The sequence below is a fragment of the Pollicipes pollicipes genome, unplaced genomic scaffold, assembly GCF_011947565.3.
Source record: "Pollicipes pollicipes isolate AB1234 unplaced genomic scaffold, Ppol_2.1 Scaffold_3087;HRSCAF=3621_pilon_pilon_pilon, whole genome shotgun sequence".
NCBI classification, from domain to species: domain Eukaryota; kingdom Metazoa; phylum Arthropoda; class Thecostraca; order Pollicipedomorpha; family Pollicipedidae; genus Pollicipes; species Pollicipes pollicipes.
In genome coordinates this window covers 23,529,314-23,541,984 of record NW_023596225.1, presented here as the reverse complement: position 1 = coordinate 23,541,984, position 12,671 = coordinate 23,529,314, and positions in this window count along the sequence as shown.

Here is a 12,671-nt window from a genome sequence, read left to right as displayed (position 1 = left end):
TGTCTGCAAAAAAGCACAGCACCGAAAAAAGGACATTGTCCCCCAACGTTATAAAATGGATGATGCAACGGCAAATCTGACTTTTTTGCCTGCTGGCGTTTTTTTCTTCTTCTGACGTATTTCTTACATACAGATCGGTCGGCGCCTTGTGCACCGGAGCAAAGAACCTTACACGGGTTTATGGGTTAGCAAGGCATTATAAAATTAGGGAAGTATTACAGTAATTTCAGATATATATTTTGTTAAATATTTAACACACGTGGTAGGACAAATTTCAATCATGAAAAATTGTGTCCTAAAAATACAACCTCTTGAGTTGCATTAAATACAACAAATTTGGAATGCAGGCAGGCATTGCTTGGGTTATCATTGTTATAGTTACTGAAACTTGTGTGGGATGCTGGGTGCTGAGAAAGGTGGAGAAGTATTGCTGTTGGTTTCTTGGATAACGCTTAAGAATATTCTTCACATGGGCCTTGTGCGCACCAGCAGCTTCATCACTTCCTTGTATTTTGCCCATCTAACCATAACGACATGCACTTGTTATGTCTCCAGCGTTGTGCAAGGTCAACAGGTTTGCAGTGTCATTCCACTATATGTAAGATTTTATTGTTACGCATGTGTTATTGCTTGTGTGAATGATATTTTTGAATGAAGCAGCCTGATGGCTGCAGCATGTTGCATGGCTGTGGAAGGAGAAGACATGTTTCCATCTTTGCCATGTCACCTATGTTTTGTGGATTCCCAAAACAGGCTGAGCAAGTGATGTCACTTATTGGATGTGGATGTAAGATTTTATTGTTACGCATGTGTTATTGCTTGTGTGAATGATATTTTTGAATGAAGCAGCCTGATGGCTGCAGCATGTTGCATGGCTGTGGAAGGAGAAGACATGTTTCCATCTTTGCCATGTCACCTATGTTTTGTGGATTCCCAAAACAGGCTGAGCAAGTGATGTCACTTAATGTGTGCTTTGCTGAAAGTGTTTTACATATTGCATCATGTGTTTTTGGTCAGTCGTGTGTCAGATGCGGAGTCAATACAAGAATGCATGCTTGACCCATCTTTTCATGATGGAATTTATTATGACATCAGCAGGGATTGCAGTACAAAAACAGTATCATTGTTCATAATGCGATATTACATAATGCCACATTACAGCAGTAAGGTAGTGCCATGATCACACTGATAGCCCGTGACACTACGCAATGTACCACATTGGCTGACAACTCTATGCCAAGCCTGTGAGACAATAGCTTATAATTTTTGAATGACGTAACAACTGATTTCACAACGCCAAAGGACTACCACCAGCGAGAATGATGTTCTTCCACAATGGTTACATCAGGTCTAACTATTAATTGCATAATAGCCGTAAGCCAGAAGTAGCTTGACTTGGCTTGGCTTGGCTTGGTAGCTTGGCCTTGCCATCTTTGTCATAGAAATAGCAATGCTTTGGCAATCACCTCATAGCAATGTAACAGATATATTCATGTTGGCATGCAACTTCATTTCCAGCCACAACGAATGAAGAAAGTAACTGCTGTGCACATCACATGATATCAATGTCAGGACTACAGCGCTGCAGGCAAGAACAAGTCAACAATACAATATTGACATCCTTTACAGTCATTGGCAGGTTTTGGTAAGAGATCCATGACGCTATATGACAGCATTCACAGCATATTGAGCTTTGATGTCAATAATCTGCCCTAGAAGCTTGCGACCGCTACGTTGCGCATGTCACAGCCCACCAAGGCTTCTCTTACGACCAATACCAAGACAAAAAATCCCCGAACAAGCCATTCACAAAAACACCGTCCAACACAGCGCCCGCGACGAGAATGGCCGGTTGGTGTCAGCTTTCGTGTGTTTCGAGGTATTCTTTAGGTCTGGCTGCCAGATGTTGCCAAGCATTGCTGTCTTTTATTGAACGTTTAACGTTTAACGTCTTTTGTCTAATTTTGTGTTTATGTCTTGTTTGTCATTGTTTGATGGTGTCATGGAATGGTTTATTCCATGACGCCGTCAAACAATGACGAAAGGGGCGCATTTTTACAAACTTCGAAATCTTACTGCTTGAAATAAAAACACCTTGGCGTGTAGGGACAGTATTTTGATCACGTAGGGCACGTTTTGATTTGATGAAAAGCAGCTTTAGGCATTGCTGACACGTAAAAGGAAGTGGTCGAGCGTGCTCCCAATGTAACCTGATCCAATGTTATGATACATGCAATTTATATGCGATTATAAGAAACCGGCTGATTTGGCCACAAGCCTTATAATGTTATCGTGGGCAAGCGGTGCCACGAAATAATGAATAGCCCAGAAGTCATACAGTTGCAGTTACAGCTACAGTTATTTTATTTAACGTGCATTCACGTGGTGGTTATTCTGCGCCTAGTCGTACAAGGAAAAAGAACCACGCACAGTACAGAGACGCACACATGCGCATAGACACACAGTTTCAGTTGACGAGTTAGCGATTTATAACGGCGAGGAGGCACGGCGGCCGTTGCGGGCAGCCGGTTCCACGCGACGGTCGCGCGGTACGTAAAGTGTCGCTGGGTGGCGCTCAGTCGGACGCGTGGCAGATGCAGCGAGCTGACACGGCAGGAAACAGCCCGAGGTTAGCGTTGGGAAGACTCGGCGCGCGTTACAAAGAGAGCATGTGGTGCTCTGGGAGATTCGGTCATGTTGGATCAGGTTGAGTGAAAACGTTGTTTAATTTTATTTCAGTAAGCACATGCTATCATCGCGCCAGCACGCTAAGGCACTTCAGCTACTTGAACTCAAAATATTCTGGTGTTTGTGTCGTCTTGGTACTATCCAACAACGTTTACGCGGCCTACAAACGAGGTTTATTTGGTGGTCAGGAGTGACGTGTAATCAGCTGTTCACAGCTAAAACGTTTGGCGTGAAGTCATTCATGACGCACCGGACCACATTTGATTTGCCATGAGGCGTGGACCGTTGCCTGTTCTGAGATTTTATGGTATTGCGTTTACACTCACGGGCAAATAGATTTTCAGTATGAAATGAATCCAGCTTTGGAAGCATCTCTTCAGGAATATTGCAAGCCTCGCTACTTACTGTATGCAAGCGAGCGTAATCAGCCATCGTTCAGGCATTGCTGCCACTGCTATGCATGCAATGGAGAAGGCTGTTAATTGAGGTGTTTGCAGTTCAGCAATGTTTGAGTCGTATATCATCCGTGGCACGTGTGAATTTGTGAGTCTGTTTGGTTGTCAATATAGACTGCTTTGCTTCTTCGTGAAAATGAAACTTGTATAGTTTTTAATCCCAACCACACTGAAGCTATGGATATCTAATTTTGTGTTTTTAAAAGGCATATATGCACATATTCAGGACATTAAAGGGATTACATGAGCATGTGCAAAAATGCAAATTAAGTTCCTAAGTAAATGAACTAAATGCAAGCTAAGTAGTGTTTTCCAGAATAACACTGCTTCGTGCTTCCTCGCTTTTAAGGTCTGGGTCTTAAGATTTTTAAGTACTGTCTGAAGAGCCAAGAGAATCTTGGTCTGGACTTAACGAATTTGATACATTTGAACGAGAAAATTGTGTGTTCTTGCCCCCCCCCCCCCCTGAGAGCCTGGTTTCTTTGCAATGCGTTAAAATTCTACGCTCTGAAGTAAAGGAAAGTGATAAGTTCAACAACAGCGGTTGTTATGATCACAAGTACTAAAGCAATACGTATCGGTGTGTTCCCGGTAGTGTTTTTCTTCTAGGTCAACTGGTTTGCTGAGGTTATGTACAAGCATCTGTACCAGGAATGACAGCTAAGATTTGTCAGCGCTAGTCTCGAAATGCTGCATTAAAACAGCAAATAGCCTTGTAAATCTGTTACAGCTTTTTGTCGTGGGACTAAACTTATGGTAAATATGGGGACTATTTGCATCAAAAAAACAGTATTTTTGACCCTGTGCGGGCATTTTTCTCAAAAACCCCTGCGGGGCGTGGCGGGTTTTAACATGTTGCAGGGTGGCGCGGGCTTTCGAAATCAATCAAAGGTGGCAGCACTATTTTGCATCAAAAGTTCGTAAAACTTAACATGAGAGGGCCTGCACTCCAGCGGATCTGTGAGGTAAAGTTTTTGGAGGGCGCTTATCTAGTCGTGCTCTGGTGAATGACTTCCGAAGAAATCTCCAGTGGTACAACCTGCTCCAGAATATCTTGCACCGATCCATTGCCTATTTCCGGTCTAGAGATGCAAACCCTCACGGCCCCCCAGGTCAAAGTTTTCAAGTACGGCACGGCGTGTATGTTTCAACTTTCGGGACATGCCCAACGATATCAACAGCACCACTGGCTACGTGCCGCATCCATAATCGAAAGGTCACGAGGTCGAGGCTGATGGCTCATGAAATTGATCTACCAGTTCCCTATGTAATGTGCTGCATTGTTTGCTAACATCCAATTCGCAAGATGTGCGCTCAGCGTAATGCGGTGTACAATTTCTTGACAGATTCTTGCATAAATTTTGAACATAGCATTCGTTTAATTCTACATGTTTTAAATATGGTAGTATTTGCGTCATACTACCTTCAGTTTCCGACTGCCAATTGCTTGGTATGAACTAAATGTTTAACCTAAATTGCATAGCTCGCATTTATTGCACATCACTGCACTCAAGAAAATGACAGATGGAATAACTATTCCAACTTTCGTTCTCCTCTCGGGTGTCAGTACGTAAGCAGTGTACATATTTACGCACCAGAAGATAACGATAGTTTCCCATCCGTGGTACTAATATATCGCCTTAATCCTTCCGTGAAACTGCACGCGAAGAATGGTCAGGTTGACGGATCATTTTTTAGAAAAATAGCATTACTGCCTGTGAATTATGAAGGAAAAAGGAAACTCATAAAAAGGACTGCGTCCGAAGTATGTAAACATCCAAGCGTACATACAGCATCAATTGCATCTAAGGAGTCAACACGCGAAGTGACCATCTCCTCAGTTTGTACACAGGGTGGGCTCTTCGACTCCGATTGATGACGTCACCCGGGGGAAACAGGTTAGTACTGCGATAACATTCCCAAAGATACTGTGATCGTTCAGCGGGAGTTCACAGAGGCTCGGCAGAACGTGTCGATTGGTCAGACGGAAGTACGCTGACAGCATAGTGACGTCATTGGTGTCATAGTGACAGTGTGCTGCAGCCCAGGTGGGGCTCGTTATCAATAAAAGAAGTTATGCGCTACCGGTCAGTGCATGCCGGAAGCAGATTAGCACTGATGACATTGACGGATGGTAAGTGGCAGGTAGACCCGACCGCGATCTGTTGCTATCTGTGCGTGCCTGCGTGCGTACGTGTGTGTGGGTGTGAGCGTGAAAGAGAGAAAGAGAGAGAGAAAAAACAGAAAGGAAGAAAGAGAGAGAGAGAGAGAGAGAGAGAGAGAGAGAGAGAGGAGAGAGAGAGAGAGAAAGAGAAAGAGAGGGAGAGAGAGAGATGCAATATTTTTGCGGAACATCATTACCTTTATTTTAAGGGGCACAACAAAGGACCCTAAAACATTATTTTCGAGAGATCAGAAATTGCGAGGAGGCACTGCAGTGTTCGAGCCTGCCTATTGACAAAATCTGAGATCGGTCCATTCGGTAATGGGTCTTCAAAACTCTTATTTTTGGACAGCACAACCTTCATTTTCAGTAGTCACCAAATCCAAACAGGTCATTCAAAGAACCCTAAATCTGTATTTTCAACAGGCGTCAAAATAAGGGGCGAATAGCTTCTGTACCTTCCAACCTGACAAAATCCCAGATCGGTTCTTTCGGCGAATAGATTACAGAATCCTTGTCAGTCAGCTGACTGAGGCCACCAATACTGAACAGTCGGTTCCGCGCCGCTCTGAACCCTGGACTTCTTTCTCAAACAGGGACGGAACCGGGGCCTGCAAATGTTAATCAGAAACCTGTTGCATTCGTCGGGCCGCTAAAACAGTGAAGGGTGTCTGCGCTGGTCAGGGGTTTACAGTATCCCAGACGGCAGCCCATCTCGGCAACGGGCCCTAAGTCGGCAGGGGTACATTTGCTGATCAGGAACAGAAACAGGATCCCGATTGTTGAAAAGCCTCTTCAAATACAAGGAGGTGCGAGGAATGACGATGCAAGAGTTCGCACCCACAATGAGACAGTGGAAAAGCCCTGTGTCAGGCAGAGGCCCCAGCGCCAAACGTGGGGCCCTCCGCACCGCTTCAGGCAAGGCCCCATAAGCCGAATGCGTGTCTCGGTGCCAACCATCAGACTCACGGTGCTGGTAAGGAATCCTTTCTCATCAGGGCCGGCCCCTGCATCCATCCTGTGAGAGATTGCCAGGTCGGAGGGCCTGCCGCATCAGGAACGGAACCAGTATATGATATTCCCTCTGAGGGCCTCCGGATTGACTGGGGCGCCCTGGTCCCTGTACCACCAGAATAGCAGCTGCTGGGTTACCCGGGCTGGACAGAAGGGCCCTTCAGCTCATGACCAGCAAATTTTATATGGCCTTTTCGAGGTTGGTTCAATGTACGATATTGCCAATTATAGTAATGTGAGCAATCAAGATTACGCCATGTGCTATGAGTCGGTGGTGCTGTAGGGGAAATGTGGTGTTTATAGATCTAAGAAGATTGTCATCATTTTTCACTTGGAAGTGACTTCTGAATGACCTCCTTTTAAATCAGATAACTTGCCTCTCCACAAGGCAAAGTGTGTCATGTATGAAGAACTTGTGTTTTGCGATTTTTGTCACATCTGAAGTTGCATCGTAAGCAAGCTGAATGTGTAGGACATGTGGATCAAATGCGCTCACCTGTGCTCTTTTGTAATTAGTCGTTGCGACATGATACCTCTCTGCCCTTTATATCGATTAGGATTTGTTTCACGACTACCCCCGCCTCGGTTTTGATTACTCGGGTAGAAATTATGGGTGTTTATGGGTAATGTAAGTGTAAACTTGTTTCCCACATAACAATAAGTAGTGATAATCATGTCAGTCAACATTTGACATTAATGACATAATGGCGGTACATTGATCACTGATTCAGCACCCCACCCCACCCCCATGCACAGCTGGTACGACGCGTATCACCCGGCATCTTGGAGGAAAGTTCGTGCCACGCCTAAACCCCTGGGAAGAGCACTACACATGTCTTACAGTATATACGACAGACGCACTCTCCCAATGACACTCGGACTGGCTCAGTTATGCAATGAATGCCTAAATACGCACCAAACTGATCGCTTTAGTTTTCAACTACATGAAAAACACGTGTTTGTTGCGCACTTTCCAAGACGCTTGCGCATTCGCAGTCAGAGTACACTGACAGGAAGAGGGAGCTGTTGGGAGTCAGCTGACTGAATCATGGCTTTCATCTATCGCATAGATTGGAATAAATCACCCTGATGATACTTGGACATGATATATGTCACTCCACCCTCTAATACGTGGTAAGGGATGCCGACTATCAATCTGAGAATCGCACTAGTCATTCCACCCCCCCCCCCCCCCCTCCACGCCTACGCGGTAATCGATGCCGATTATCAATCTGAGAATCGCACTGGCGAAACCAACGGCCGACCTGACCTCAGGAGTGCTCTCTGCACGCATACGAATTGAGTTGGTTTTTGAAGCATTCGAAAGTACCACATTCCGTGGTACAAAATACGTGGTCTTTTTCGCCTGTGCGTTGACCCTCGTCAAGTGTTAGAGCTGTGAAGCAGACGCCGCGAGACCCCTGCAGACTGCAACGCCAGACGTTGGTGTTCCTGGCGAGCGTGCTTAAAGCGTACTTGCTTTAAACTTGTTTTATTTTGTTGATGGATTCCAAAGAAAGCTTGGGATTCCCCGAGCGAACAAAAGTTGGACACATGAGCGCCAATTTTGGAGCCTCTTTCGTTCCACACTGGCGGTCAATCTACGAATCCCTCATTATCTTTGTAAAGCCTCGAGTCAGTGTTGGCAACGCCCCTGACTGTCATCGCTTATAGAAACGGCCAAATGAACCATCGTGCTGCCTTTTCACCAGCAGGGGTCCTTTGTTAACCACGGTACCCCTCTCTAACCGTGATCGGCTGCGCCCTGGCTACAGCCCAGGTTAGCGTAGCCAGCGGAAAGAGGCTCGTCACCCATCTGGTGCGCGCTTTTATTTACTCTTCGGCTCTTGACAGAAACCTAGAAATCAATTTACAGTTTGCAGTGAACGTTACACGCAGCGAGATTTATCCATGTGGAAAGCGTAAATGTGTGAGGCAAACAACACTAGTAGTTGAACGTATTTGTAGTCGACCAAATACAGATGATAAGGGCATTCACACTGAAGCGTGAATAAAGCATATTTTCCAGCAACACATGCATATCTAGCCGGGTATGTGCATAACATCCTAGACCTGCAAATGAGTCGTTCCGCTTTGGCGTTACGAAAAAATCAAGCTTGTTATGAGGTTTTACACTTAAACGGCTAACGGATAAGGATCTGAGCATGTAACCCTAGCATATGCTTAGTTGGTGACTGGGCATTTCATTCCTCTTTTTGGGATACGCAAAACATTGTGGATGAAACACACTTTCGGGCACAAATGGTAAAAATGTATCTACCATAAAAACTGCCTGTGCCCGATGACATATTCAGTTTGGTACTGATGTGACCAAACGGATAAAAACCAAAAGTGTCAGATATCCAGGGGGCATAATGGACAAGTGGTGTGTGACGAGTAGCCCTTTGACTCTCAGCTTAAGAACCCGTGAGCGAACCCTGGCAGTGTCATAGCCCATGAGCCCTAGGATGGCTCCTGTAGTCGTTGTCGCTAGTGCTCCATACCAGAGTGGCGACGACGTGCGGCACATTTTTTTTTGTTGGCTTTTTTTGGCAGTTTTGCTGCACGTAATAGCAACCGCGTATTCAGATATATGTTTGACTTCGATTGCGAGATAATTAGATGTGCACGCATTGCTCGCGCCTTTTAATACGCGCCCGGCTGGCCGGTTGGGTACCCTTCGCTCGAGTGGGGGTCAGTTTGACCCTCATGAGATCTCGAAACTAAGAGAGCTAGAAACACCAAATGCACAGGAATTCGCAGGATGTATTGGCCTGTACGTGAACTCACTTATGTCATAGTTTTTGGTTCCTAGGTTATGACCTTCGGGTCAGATATGGTCAAAAAAGGTAGAATTCCAGGTTGGTCTCTGAAGGGCTCTTACAACCTAGATGACTGCTCTGAGAAAGATGTCACATGCTCATTTAAGGTCAGTGATCTTTTTTACCTTTCGAAGGTAATGGTGACCAAAATCATAGAAGACTGCTGTGAGTTTTGCATTTGAATCAGCCACTTAGATCACGCTAGGCTGTATGTTCCTAAAAGCGAACTCTCGTGTTGGGTCATTGTAGGTCAATGACCTATTATGACCTTTAATAGCATTCCTGTTGTCAATAAACTCAAAGTGGACGCCAGAAAATACGCCACACACAGTAAGCCATAGAAATATAACACAGGTTGGTTTTGACGTTGGTGTGATCTTTATACCTGACCCTAGGTCAATGTGATTTGTTCATTCAATTGTTGTGTTCTCTAAAGAGGTACATGTATGGATTTCTCTAACGCTCCATCGTTGTACCAGATTGAACGATTCCCTACAAACTGCCTTCGCTGAAACCATGACCTGACTTTGACCTGCCATAGGTCAGCGACCTTACAATGTACATAAGTTTGACCCCCACGCGTGCGCGTGTAACAATTTCCGTACTCTTCCAAAAAAAGGTAAGAACATCTAGCACAAGATTTGATGATTTCCATGCTAACATTACATAACAGGTTACAGATTCAATATGATATGTAACCAATCTAATACATAACAGATTCAATATAATACACAAAACCATTCACTGTAAGGCTACCGACCTACCAAATACAACTTCTGCAGGTACCGTTGTAGGCAAGCTGACGATGGGTTGTCAATCAAGTCGTGTTCTCCCGGACCTCCACGGTCTCTAGAAGACACGTTTAAGGCGTTTTGTCATGTTTTCTTTGAAGTATTAATTAATTTCTTTGAAGTATTATGAAGACAAGGTTCACCACTTTTTGGAAATTATTGCAGTTCAGCACGCTATGTACATACATATCATCCAATATTTAGCCCCCCACCGATTAGTAAAATAAGGATCTGAAAATGAAGTGGCCGAAATCCGTGCAATTTTTGCAGAAGGGGGAAGGCACCAAGTTCCAGGGGGCACCACAGAAAGGCTTGTCAATCCCCTGCCAAAATCTTGGATCAGCCGTTAGTGGTACGCCTAAAAACCTGAGGAACTCTTTTATGTACTTGCACTTTTTTGTGGGCATTCATTGCTCGATCAATGACCTGCACAGCACGGGGCCAATTGTAAAAATGCGCTTAAATTTCACCTTTATTCACAGTTGCCCCAGATACTGTGTGTACGTTTAGGTGCAGCGCAGCAGGGGGGGGGGGGGGGGGTACAGAGGGGGCTGTTGCTCTCCCCCTGCCGGCTGGCATGGGGACAAGAACATGTTTTGCCCCCATTTTTTAAGGCACCTTTTGCCCAAACAAAGGCTCATGTGGGTAAACAAAATTTGGATTGAGGAGGCCCCCATATCTTAGCTAGATGGTACTACATCGGGCTCAGAAGTCCATTTTCTACATCGAGAGACGCGTCTTCTGGGTCGTGAGACCACCTGTGTGTGAATAAGGAAGCAGTGCTCTGAACCTGGAAGCCCAATTTTGTGTTAGAGAAGCCCTTAACTGACCCAGTTGGCAACCGTTATGAACTAGGAGATTCGCTTGATGAGCCAGAAGGCCACGGTTTGAACTAGGAGGACCCCGTTTTGAACTAGGAGGCCCTCATTACAAACCAGGAGGCCTTCGTTATAGATTATGAGGTTTCTGTTATCAAACGGCGGCATCCGTTATGAGCGAGGTGGCCCCATTATGAGATGGGAGGCCCAGTTATGAGCTCGAATCCTCCCATTTTGAACAAGATGTCCTCTTACGTACTAGGTCCCCGCTATGAACTAGAAAGCCCAAATTATGCCCTAAGCCCACAAAAGCCCACATTATGAACTAGGATGCCCGTTTATGAACTATGAGGTCCCGTCATGGTCAAGAGGCTCCGTTTTGAACAAGGGGGTCCCAATATGAACTGGGATGCACTCGGTTTGAACTAAGAGACCTTCGTTACAAACTAGGAGACCCCTACCAGCCCAAAGCCCAGAGAGTGCACTAGTGAATCACCAGAAAGGTGGACAAAGAGATGGACAAAGACACGAACCCCTTCGCTTACCTGTGCCCGTGTTATTTCCAGCTTAACCGACGCCGCTTTTAACAAATATTTTGCACCTCAAGTAAGCTGAGTCGCCTGAAAGGGGGAAATAAAAAACATGACTAACGGACGCAAGGAAAACATTGTAAATGCCGCAAATGCCTTGTCTTACGAGTGTTGCGTGGTGCATGTTTGCATGCATGCATGCTACGGTAACATGAGAGCGACAGACCAAAGCAATACACCGGCCAGATAAAGGTACGTTAGAATGTTGAAATATCTCTTTTTGATCTCCTTTCTACGGATACAATTATGTATCGGAATATGTGTTGGATACTAGCTCGCTCTTGGAAAGTGTGGATGTACCTACTTCGCGCAAATCAGAGAAATTTATAGATGGGGTGACTTGTTTCTTTACTTTGTTGCGTCGGAAGCCTTTGGCAGCAACACGGGCGAAATAAAGGAGGGTCTGGGAGTCGCGCATCAAACGCAAAGTTTGCAGTTTTTATTATTTGCAGTTTATGTATTGCAGTTTTTATTATTTGCACAAAATCCAATCCGTGTTTAATCTGCCATAGCTTGCACAACATTGGCTGAGAGCCCATTGACGGCCGCTTTGTCTGTAAATTGTGGTCACTAACGCACATATGAACGACTCGACAATTATACGTTTATTGATCCTCAACACCACATGGCTAGTGAAAGGGTAGGCTTTGAATGGCGCCATTTACGGCGGCATGGATACCTGAGTAACCTAGAAATAGCGGTCACGAAGTGGCACGTACATTTTCGCGGGCGTGTAACTCAGAGACAAGAGGGTATTACGTGTTAAGAACGCTAGGGCCGTTAGCGCATCGAAAGATCTTCAAGATGACTGTTAAAGCTCAAAACCCCATACAAATTTGGAGCGCTCCCTTTAAATGCCGAGTGGGTACTTCTTATGAATGAACATTGCGACCATTGCATGACACGAGAATCCGAAACCGAAGCCAGTGGCTTCGCGCTTTGGGCGGAATGCGAGTCAATGGCTTCGAACATAGAAAAAACGAAGCCCAAGCTGACTGATCAATTTAAAGCACGATGTCGGACCCAAGGCTGAATTTTGTGCACAACATTGTTCTGTAAAACAAAGTACTTTGCGTTTGCTCAACTTCTAGGGAAAAAATAAAAATGTAATCAGGGTTTTATGGATCGGTTGAGACCAAGTGCGAACATAACGGATTGAAAAGTTGTTTCGACTATCGTACTCGTCTTGTGGACCAGCATACGCGCAGCGCTTCGGACAGTAGGTGCCTGGCCGTCGTCGGGTGCCAGTTGGTCCTGAAAATGGTGGACAGGTGCTTGATTTTAGGCATGTATGTCCCACAGCGTCCAGAGGTTGTGTGGTAGGTATAT